Raw genomic sequence first — 11,974 nt, 5'->3', positions numbered from 1 at the left:
AATGTAAGTATAATGTTCAAAGACACAGAGTATGAAGGTCAATGGTTCGAAATAGGAAATTTTCTAAAGACTCAAGAAGCCAACCCATCATGGTCGAAGAAACAATTAAATGAATTTCGAAGACGAGCATTCAAGTTTTTTTTACATGAAGGGCATTTATGGAGGCGTCCAAAAAGGCCAACCGAAAATCCTCTTCGAGTCATTTGTAAGGATGACATTAAGAGAAAATTAATTAATGAATTCCATGATAGTTTGTGGGCAGGACATAGAGGCATATGGGCGACATTTATGAAGTTGAAAGAAAAGTATTGGTGGCCACATATGTATAAAGATGTAACGAAATTTGTGGAAACCTGTGAGGTTTGCCAGAGGTATTCAACTATCCGGTATCGAGATGAGCTAAAACCAACATATTCATCATCAATGCATTATAAATGGATGGTCGATCTAGTGACAATGCCACTTGGGGAAGGTCAAATGCGATATTTAGTACTAGCAAGAGAAGACCTTACAAACCAAGTAGAAGGAAGACCACTACGACAAAAAACAACTAGAGCTGTATGTAAATTTTTGTTAGAAGATGTAATATGTCGTTATGGGTGTGTTGGTAAAATAATTGCAGATAGAGGAGAACTCGACTCTGATGAAGCTAGAGAATTCTTCAGCCGAATAGGGGTCAAATTATCACTTACAACTGCATATAATCCAGAAGCCAATGGAAAGATTGAAAGAGGACATAGCCCAATAGTTAAGGCAATCGTGAAAAGCTGTAAAGGTAAAATAAGAGATTGGCCACGCATGCTACCTTATGCACTATGGGCGGATCGAACAACTCATAGTTCAGTAACAGGGTACATGCCAGCTGAATTGATACTTGGCCAAAAGCCCATCATGCCGATAGAAGAATCAATTATGTCATGGATATCTATTCCATGGAGAGAAGAGGTGAGCAGAGAAGAATTGCTTGCTTTGCGAATTCAACAATTAGAGCGTCGACCTGAAGATATAGAAATAGCAACCCAACGATTGAAGGAGGCTCGACTAAAGAATAAAATCCGTTTTGATAAAAGTCATAGAATTCGACCTAAGAAAATAGAAAAAGGAGATTGGGTGCTCGTGTATGATAGCAGTTTAGATAATCAACATAGCACCGTCCTCAAGTTCGCTGAAAGATGGTTTGGGCCTTATATAGTAAGAAAAGTATATGATAACTTTACTTATAAGCTTAGTGAATTGGATGGGACACTAATCCTAAACGTGGTAGCTGGAAAGAAGATAAAAGTATTTAAGAAAAGGTTTGAGCTTGAACCTCCTCCAATAGATCAACATGAAGATGAAAGATAGTGGCACATGCCGGAGGATGTGCAGGTCTAGAGGGGGTGGATGTCGTGAAGTACGAAAGCTTCACATTAAAAGTCTACAATAAGATAAATACGTAACTAAAATAACATTTGATAATGTTTTATATATAAAGATAATATTAACAACACATATGATAATATTATATATATGTAAAGAAAAATAATATATATATATATAGATAAATATATTATATTACACGAACAAGAGAGGACTTGAACCAATAACCCCACCCTATGACTCTCAAATCTTACCATTTACTCTACACTAATAATATTCATAAAATAAAGCATACTTTATATATACTTTATATTACATAAAGGATTTGCTTCATGATATAAAAATAAAGTTGCATGTTGTATTCAATAGTATTTTGAGACTCAAACCCACAACCTCATACACTAAAGTCAACACACCTACCATTAGGCTAGGCCCTTTCTCTTTAAGATTATGTTTTCATGTTTATTGTTATTGCATATATTGTTTCATACATAAAAGCTCAAATGAGCGAGATGTTTATCATGCATCACATGTAATGCATGAACGCCAAATGGCGATCATGCATCACATGCATTTCATGCACTACATGCATGATTTGTACCCTCCAATGCATCATATGCATGGGGGCACCTATTTAAATGGTGAAAGAGAAGATCAAAGGGAGATATGTATGAGATATCAATCAAATTATGTATTACATAAGAGATACCATAAAATAGAGAAAGAAAGGAAGAAGTTCAAGATAAAGGTGGAGCTCTAGCTTGGCGGTCGTGGTGGTCAACTCTCAACAAGAGGGAGGCGGTTCGAGCCTTATCTTCATTAAAATATTGAAGTGAAGATTGTAGTGGTCTACGATCAAGAAAGAGAAGAGCGATTACCTTGCAAGACAAAGTTCGGAGGTTCAACGACGTGAACAACTACTTTTGTAACTCTTTCATCAAATAATTATAAATCTCTTTTATTGCTTCAAATATCATTCTATATCCTATCTTGTCATATCTTGTTGATCACTATTTATCTATCTCTACTCTTTCGTCTCTTCCGTCCATAATCCCAGTGATTCCTTCCTCACTTTCACGATATCTTTTGTCTACGCAACGCTATGCTTCTAGGCGAGCCACGCCACGACACCGCGGATGCATACATGAGGGAGGGGATCACTAATGAGTCAAATAGCCACCCTTTAGTCTGTGGCTCTTGAAAGTATGCTTGGTGGCATTGTCTCTCAAGTAGTGAGAGGGATGCATGTCCTCTCGTAAGTCTATCCTTCGCTGCTTGTGTCAAATTTACGTGAGTGGGCACTGAAAGTGACTCCGAGATAGACATATGATCCAACCACCTCAACTAGGCTATGAGAGATAGTTAGGTGACACTTAGCTCTAACTTGGGCCAATGTGTCAAAGATGAGGACTTTAGTTGTCCCTAGATTCACTACCAATCCTCGTTGTGCACAAAAGTCATCTAAGGCATTAATGTGCCTTTGTAGGTCGTGTTCGGATTCAGAGAGCAAAACTATGTCATCTACATAGAGCAAGATACGAACCTGCATATCCCCAAGGACTACTCCGTTGCCTCCCTTATGAGCAATAAAATATGTGATCTTATCAATGTAGATCCCAAAAAGTGTCGGTGATAGGGGGCAACCTTGTTTTACACCAATAGTGCTAGTGAAACAATTAGATAGGCCACTTGGGCATCGGACACACCCAGGCACCTGTTCATATAGTGCGTAGATGGCCCAGACAAAATCATCTGGTATTCTCAAGCTTTTAAGCCTATCAAACAACCGCTCTCTAGGGTTTGTGTCAAAGGCTTTGCGGAAGTCCACAAAACAGCAATATAATTTCTTCTTGCGAGCCTTAGTTTGGTCAATTAAGCATCTAAGTGTGAAGATATGATCAATAGTGGAGAAGGCTCGTCTAAAGCCAGCCTGTTCAAGTGCACGAAGATTTAGGGTCTCCATATAATCGCTAAGCTCTGCTTCCATTACTGCACCATATAATTTAGCAAGTGTATGACCTATCATAATGGTCCTATATGTATTTGGGTCCATGGGGTCCCCCCCTTTATGTATGGGGACCACTGTGTTCATAGTCCATTATGGTGGAAAACCCTCCGCAAGGGCACGATTGAAGATTAGAGTTAGCAAGGGAGCTAGGCACTCTCTCGCATATATAATGTGTTCTGCTCGCAATCCTATGTGGTCCATGGACTTCCTATGTTGTAATTTCTTTATGACCTTCGCGACCCTAGAGGTCGTGAAAAGTGTCCCCATGTTAGGCCGGGGTGTGGAAAGCATTGGAATGGGTGGTTGGTTTGGGATTTGATAAAGTCCCTCTGTATATGTGTGCCAAATTTCAGGTTCTTCAATGGGTGTTTGAGGTCTTGGCTCCCGTAGTCTCTTCCATGACGTGGCACAATCACTACTAATTAGAATATGGTAGAGTTCCCAATATTGGGATGCCTCCCACACTCGTCTCTTACGACGTGTCATCTTGCACATTTCCTTGCAAGCTTGTATTGAGGTAATAATAACACTGAGTTGCGATATTGTAAGTTGTCTATGTAAGTCCCTACAATCCTCATCATACCATTTATATTGTGGCATAGATCTTGATCTACCTTGATTTGAGTGTTTTGTATATGGGAAACTGCTAACTGCTTCGGAGTGAAGGATGTGTGTGAGTTTCATACTAAGGCTTTCGAAAGGTAGGGAAGGATCAAGGGAGGAAAGATGGGCTTGAACATGTCAAGAGTATATGTCAGAGAGCTCATGTGTGAAATGTATTGTGGTGTGGTTGACTAGAGTTGGTGACCTTAGAGATATCACATTTTAGCTCGAAGTATAAGAAACTATGGTCTGTGCCAATAGGGCATGGGGCCACCCAGAAGGATTTAACCATGTGGGTAGCTTCAGGGCATCTTATTAGATAATCGACTGTGCTTTCCCCTACTCCATGTGGGAAACATGTGAGCTCTTCTGAGCCTGCCCACTTGGCTAAACCATTATATATGACCATCCGGTGCTGACTGCCAAGTTCGAGCAGATGATGGCTATCAGGAATAGTACTAAAATAGAGAGAGAATTAGTACTGGAGAAGGGAAGTACTATTAGTACTAAGAGGACAGAACTGCTTAAGACTCCCGAGAGAGAGGAAAGAGAAGAGGAGAGAGAGAGAGAAAGAGAGAGATAGCGAGGACGAGAGAGAGAGAGAGATGATGATAACAAATGATATATTATAGGAAGAGTAAGTACAAGATGGCTATGAGGCTTAAGACTAGCATTGAACCAATTTGGTTCAACATAATGCCTTGTGCCTCCTTTTATAGTGTTCTTAGGAGGAGTCCTGAAGCTTCTAGAATGTTCCCAAGAAATCTGGAATATACATTAATTTCCTATAATAAAACTTAAATGAAAATAATATCCTACGTATTACAATAGATGGTATAATGGTCAAGAGCTCGACCCATATATCATAAGGTCATGGGTTTGAGGTTTGCCATATCATGACACTTTTCCCCCCTTAAGACGACGAGTGTAATGAGTCGGCGCTGATTGAGGACCAGGTTTGTTCGGATACTATTGGTGGAAATCAGCAAGAAGATCTTGAGCATTGGCGACATGCTCGACAGGTTCCCAAGTACGTTCGCTCGGACTATAGCCAAGCCAATCCACCAAATAATAAAGTTTGTTGCGAACAAATTTGGAGTCGAGGACGGCAGCAACTTCATACTTCGAGCCAACATCTAACTCAAGGGGGGGCGGCGGTGGTGTAACACGATCGGGAATAGTGTTTGCTTTATAAGGTTCAAGAAGAGAACTATGGAAGAACGAATGTATCTGAAGATGCGGAGGAATATCAAGGAGGAATGTGACATCATTAACCTTACCGGTAATATGGAAAGGACCGAGTCGTCGATAATCTAACTTGTCGCACGGTCGAGTAGTCTTGATGTGACGACGTAGCAGCCATACTCAATCTCCGATGGCAAAAGAGGAGGGAAGCCGATGACGATTTGCATAAGTCTTCTGTGTGTGTTGAGCATGACGAAGATGAGTAGAGAGATCCATCTGGATCTTGCGTAGCCTCTCCAAATGATCCTCGACACGAGGATTGGTAGGTAGCTCCGGGGTGTCGATCACAAACCAACGAGGATGAGAACTAGTATAAGCGTAAAATGGGGAGACCCGAGTCGAGGAGTGAATAGCGTTATTATAAGAAAACTCCGCAAAGTGGAGAATATCAGCCCAATCGTCCTGTTGATAACTCAGAAAACACCAGAGGTATTGTTCTAGCGTTTGATTTGTTCATTCTGCCTGCCCATCGGTCTGGGGATGGTAGCCGGAGGAGAGGTTACAAGAGACCTTGAGAATCTTGAAGAGATGCTTCCAAAATTTGGAGATGAATTGAGGTCCTTAGTCACTGATGATACTGTCTGGGAGGCCATGGTGCCGAAATACCTCACGCATGACAAGGGCGGCGGTTTCCTCACTAGTGATGGCCTTAGTACACGGCACAAAATGTGCCATCTTAGTATATCGATCAACAATGGTTAAGATAGCATCGAAACCCTTCGAGACCGGCAGATCTATGATAAAATCAAGACAAATAGACTGCCACGGCTTACTTGGAATCAATAAGGGTTCCAACAAGCCATATGGATGATGTCGTGGCATCTTTGCTCGGCAGCAAGCATCATAGGTCCGAACGTAGTCATCGACAAAACGTCGCATATGGGGCCAAGAAAAGGATCATTGAACTAGATCCAATGTCTTCGTACTACCGAAATGTCCCGATGTATGGGTGTCATGACAATTTTGGACGATTTGAAGGCGACAAGAGCAATCGGGAACATATATGAGCTTTTTAAAGAACAATAAACCATCATGATATTCGAATTGTCGGTAGTCCATACCTGGTTGTTGAGACTGGGAACTGGATGCCCAAGAGGTATCAATGTGCGCTAGAATGGCTTGAGCAAAACTGTTTTTCTTCAGGTTAGCACGTATGGCATCGATAATCCAAGAATCTAGTGGAGTGTGAAAAATCCGCGTTGTGTGCAAACGTGTTGGTCCCAAAATTACCTACTTTTGATTATCAAACGTTGGATCACCAGGACGAGGTGCAAGATATGAACGCCGCAATAGTGCATCTGCTTTTCCTTCCTGCTTCCCTGATCGATATGTAATTTTGAAGTCAAAACGCGTGAGGAATTGGGCCCACCGAGCTTGTCGTCGATTTAGTACATGAGCGTTTTAGAAATAAGCAAGGTTTTTGTGATCACTGAAGATGATGACCTGATGTGGAGAGCTCTCTAAGAAGTGCCGCCATTGCACAAATGAATCCACGATGGCTAATAACTCCTTGTCATGTATCTCATAGTTGATTTCCGCAGCATCAAATTTGCGTGAATGGAAAGCCACAAGATGTAACTCTTCTTTATCTCCTTGTTGAGAAAGGATGCTACCAAGGGCTAAATCCGATGCGTCGGCCTCCATGATGAATGGTTTGTTTGTATCCACATGAGCTAGAATAGGAGTTGATATAAAGGCTTTCTTAAGATGCCTAAAAGCCATATATGCGTCATTGGACCAAAGAAATGCGTGTCCCTTCTTCGTAAGCTATGTGAGAGGTAAAATAATCTTCGAGTAATCTTGTATAAACTTGCGGTAGAAGTTAGCAAAACCTAGGAAACATTCTACATCTCGTAATGAACGTGGAGTTTGCCACTCTAGCACAGTTTTGAGTTTAGCTTGATCCATGGAGATGCCCTTTGAGGAGATGGCGTAGCCTAGAAATTCCACTTACTTGCAGTCAAAGCTACATTTTTCTAGTTTGGCATAAAGACCATTCTCTCGGAGTCGTTTTAGTACTAATAATACATGAGAATCATGCTCTTCCTGGGTCGTCGAATAAATCAATAGATCATCCAGATAGATGATTAAATAGATATCCAAGAGGTCTCTGAGTATATCATTTGCCATGTGCTGGAAGATTGCGGGCACATTAGTTAGACTGAACGGCATAACGGTATACTGTAAATGCCCATACCGCGTGTGAAAGGCGGTCTTCCATTCCTCTCCCGGTCAGATCCGCACGAGGTTATACACTCCTAGTAGATCGATTTTTGTAAAAAACTTGCCACTATTTACTCGCTCTAAAAGACTTGATATAAGAGGAAGTGCATACCTATTCCTGATGGTGACCTTATTCAAGCCATGGTAATCAATGACAAGACGAAGTGATTCATCTTTCTTCTTGACAAAGAAGATGGGTGCACCGGCCGGAGATTTCGAATGACGAATAAACCCGCGTGCCAAGTTCTCCTCTATGTAGGATCGAAGGACTTCTAACTCGGTTGGTGACAAGTTGTAAATTGGTCCCCATGGTGGCTCTGTTCCTGGTTGTAAATTGTAGGGACAATCGTAGGGACGATGATGAGGAAGAGTACCGGCTTTTACCTTGTCAAATACATCGGCATAAGGATGATATTTTGCCGGAAGTTGCACTAAGGATTCCTTCTTAATATTGCTGGAATGATGTATTGATATTGCAAATAGAAACATTGCCTCCTTGTGTCCTTCTTCGCGTAGTTGATGGAGTGAAATGGTCAAGACTCGATGAGTAGATTCTTGGGGTTGTCGATATTGGTCTTCTCTTGTTCTCCAATCCATGTTTGGATTATGTAATTCAAACCAAGGTAATCCCAGGACAATGGGATGCTTTGGACCACTAATTATATTAAATGATACCACACACACAAAACTACCTAGGACAACTTGAATGGGTTCGGACTCTTCTACAATATTCCCGAAAGCAATGGGACGACCATCAATGACTACTACAGATGAGGGGCAAGGAAGTTTTCTTAAGGATATCTGAGAAGCTTGGGCAAAATTTCGATCCATGAAACAGGAATTGGTTCTGGAATCTAAAAGTGCTAGGACGTGTACTGAAGGAGTACTTTTAGTACTAACCATGACTTGGGCTAAGAACACATTGCTGACTTGCTTTGAGGGAATGGAACCACTAATGGGTTGTACAAATCAAGGGTTGTCCAACCAAACAGCTCCTATTTTGGCTGGACTCAGTCGTTTAACTCTTCTTCTAATTGACTAAGGATTTCAAATTTGTTTGAGATACTTGGCCTATTAATATTATTAATACTATCAGACACTCCTAAGGGAAGAATTGATTCGGGTTTAGTACAGGCTACGATTTGATTTACCTGTCTTCTTGGCCTATGGGGACAGTTGATTGCGATATGCCCTGGTCCACCGCAATAAACACATAATCGATTTGCACGTCGATGCTGCTTTTCTTCTTCCGATAACGGGCCACGTCGACACATGGTGTCGATCTCCATCGGTGTCGGTGGATTTTCTTGAGATACATCTTGTGCAAATAGTTTAGCCGCGACTGAGGCATCTGTGGGCTCTGGCCTAGGGCATGGTATTTGTAATTGATGTTCAGAACGTTGTTCGAAAAGGCGGTTGTCGCATCAGACCGATCGACTGATTGCCTCTGTAAGAGACTTTGGTTCTTCGGGGAAGGTTAGGAGTAAATCTTTGACATCGTTTCGCAAGCCGTAGCGAAACTGCTCCATTAGTGCCTGATCATCCCAGGGGATATCTGAGGCGAGTAGACGGAAATCCGCCACGTAGGCAGAGGCTCGATGATCACCTTGACACAATCATCGGATTTTGTTGATCGTCGTCCTGATGTTGTCTGTATCTCCAAAGCATGCTTTAAACTCACTAATAAAGTCTTCAAAGTTATAAAGCAAGGGCGATTGTTTTTCTACAAGCGGAGCGAACCATGCCAAGGCTGAGCCGCTAAGCAATGTGCTTATTAGGCCGATTGTAAAGAATCAAGAGATGGATTCTTGTGAAGCGGAAGAGATGTGAGTTATGTGTGTGTGTAAGAGAGAGAGAGAGAGAGAGAGAGAGAGAGAGAGAGAAACACAGAGAATACGCAAGGTAAAAGTATATTGACAAGGAGAAAGACTCCACTACGTACAAGGTGGGAGGAGGGTGCTTTATGTAGTTACCCTCTCTCTTCATTAACTACAAGGCTCATGGAGCATGGGGAATGTGAAAGCTCATAAGTTATGTGTCATAGAATATGATTCTATGACTCATACTAAATGCTAGAATACAAAGAGGTGACTTAATGGTGACTCTTGACTGTTGGAGTGTCTATTCACTCTCAAGGTGAGTTCACACACTAGACCAAGTTGAGCTTGATTCTCAACATGCCCCCTCAAGCTCAAGTCGGGTCGGTTTCAGACGGTATCCGAAATCCACTTCGACTCGTGTTCCAGGGTCCGCGTCGACTCGTGTCGACTCGCTTTATGCGGAGTTGTGGAATCCATGCTCCAGCTTGCATTGTGCGTAGTTGCGAAGTCTGTGCTTCGGCTTGCGTCTTTCTTCGTGGCTTTGCACGGTAGATCTTCGCGTGGTTTGCGGAATCCACGCGTTATTGTGTAGTGTCTTCAGTACTCCCCCTCAAGCTTGGCAGGTCAGAGATCGGTCATGAATTGCCATAGCTTGTCGGCTCCTAAGGCTTTAGTGAAGATGTCGGTTGTTTGAAGATTGGTGCTAATGTGTTGTAGATCGACATCACCAGCCAAAATGCGCTCTAAGATGAAGTGATAGTGCACTTCGATGTGCTTTGTCCGCGCGTGGAACACCGGGTTCCGAGCCAAATAGATACTACTCATGTTGTCGCAGTAAAGGGAAGTCGGATCCTTGATGGGTACGCTCAGATCCTTCAAGATCCGCTTGAGCCATACGGCTTCACAGTCAGCTACGGCTGCGCCCCTATATTCCGCCTCCGTACTCGAAAGAGCGACGGTAGGCTGCTTCTTGCTACTCCAGGATATTGCTCCACTGCCGAGGGGGAAAACAAATCCGGAGGTTGATCTTCTATCGGCTTTGTAGCCGGCCCAATCGGCGTTTGTGTACCCCTCGAGGCGTATTGGCATCGTGGTCTTATAGAGGATGCCGAAATCCATTGTGCTGCTCACATATCGTAGACCTCGCTTAGCGCAATCCAAGTGAGTATCACGCGGTGTTTGCATGAATTGGCTAAGGAGACCGACCGGATAATTGAGATCAGGTCGTGTGATTGTGAGGTAGATGAGACTCCCGATGAGTTGCCGATACTAAGTCGGCTCACACACTTTGGTGCCGGAGTGTGCATCTAGTTTGAGATTACGATCGAGCGGGGTTGCCACGGATTTGCACTCAGCCATCCCAAACTTGTATAACAAGTTGAGGATGTAGTGCCGTTGAGAGATCATGATTCCGGCCAGAGTTTGAATTACCTCGATGCCGAGGAAGTAGTGGAGCTCCTTCATGTCCGTCATCTCGAACTTGTCGAAAAGGAGGGATTTGACCTTATTGATTTCGACGAGATGCTCACCTCCAATGACTAGGTCATCCACATATAAAATGATGATTATCGGACTTGCGGAATCGCTTCGTATGTAGAGGGAGTTGTCCGATTTTGACATACGGAAGCCAATTTGATGAAGATATTGCGTTATCTTCGAATGCCAAGCACGCGGTGCTTGCTTGAGGCCGTAGAGTGGCTTCTTGAGTCGGCATACAGCTTTCGGATGGGTGCTCGAGTTGAAGTCGGATGGTTGGATCATGTACACCTCCTCTACTAATTCGCCTTGTAGAAAGGCGTTCTTGACGTCCATTTGATGGAGGTGCCACCCTTTCGCCGCGGCAATCACAATTACAGTCTGCACTGTCGTCATCTTTGCCACCGGGGCAAAGGTCTCTTCGTAGTCGACGCCATGCGTCTGAGCGTATCCTTTCGCTACGAGTCGAGCTTTGTAGCGGTTTACGGAGCCATCGGCGTTATACTTCACCTTGTAGATCCATCTGCATCCGATCGCCTTTTTGTGTGGTGAGGTGGGAACGAGATCCCACGTCTCGTTCTTCCGTAGTGCCTGCATCTCCTCGTTCATTGCTACGATCCATCGCGGGTCCTTCACGGCTTCCGTAAAGGTTTCCGGCTCCCGTACTGTCGCTACCTTCATCATAAAGGCGTAATGGTACGCCATATAATCGTTGTAGCCGAATCGACTTACGGGGTTCTTTTCACGAGTGGATCGGCGGAGCTTTTCATTTGCAGAGATGAGGGCTTTCTTTGCTCCGATTGGTACCTCGAAACCGCCGAACTCACTGTCGAGTTAGTGAGTTGACTCATCGTCGGTGAAGCGATCGTCTTCGTATTCCGCCATTTTCGCCTTGCCTTTGTCCATCTTCGGGCTAGGCCGTGATGTGCTTTGATTGCTCAAAGGCTCTAGTGGTCCGCTCAGTCGGGTCGTAATCGGACTTTCTTCGATCATGCGCGTAGGGCGATCTTCATCCTCGATCTCTTGTTCGGCAGATTCCGGGTCGAGCGGAGTCAGTGGCGAAGTTGTCTCTAGTGCGTACCAGGATGCGGACTCGACAAAAACGACGTCTCGACTTACTCGAGATTTTCGAGTTGAGGGGTTGTAGCACTTGTACCCCTTTTGCTCCAGTGAGTATCCTACGAGGATACATTTCTTAGACTTCGGGTCAAGCTTTTGACGCTTCTCGTCGGGGATGTGC

The 11,974-nt window shown here is 43.5% G+C and overlaps 1 pseudogene; it reads right to left on the bottom strand.

The window, feature by feature from the left end:
• Nucleotides 1–833: 833 nt before the first annotated feature.
• LOC147858612 (uncharacterized) lies at nucleotides 834–3,967 on the bottom strand (annotated as a pseudogene).
• Between the last annotated feature and the right edge of the window lie 8,007 nt (nucleotides 3,968–11,974).

The sequence above is a fragment of the Azolla caroliniana genome, unplaced genomic scaffold (genome assembly GCF_043228905.1).
Source record: "Azolla caroliniana isolate FFs.n. ecotype wild unplaced genomic scaffold, voAzoCaro1.0.p SCAF_10, whole genome shotgun sequence".
NCBI classification, from domain to species: Eukaryota; Viridiplantae; Streptophyta; class Polypodiopsida; order Salviniales; family Salviniaceae; genus Azolla; species Azolla caroliniana.
The sequence above is the reverse complement of the archived record's forward strand: the minus strand, read 5'-3'. Positions and strand labels throughout refer to the sequence as shown.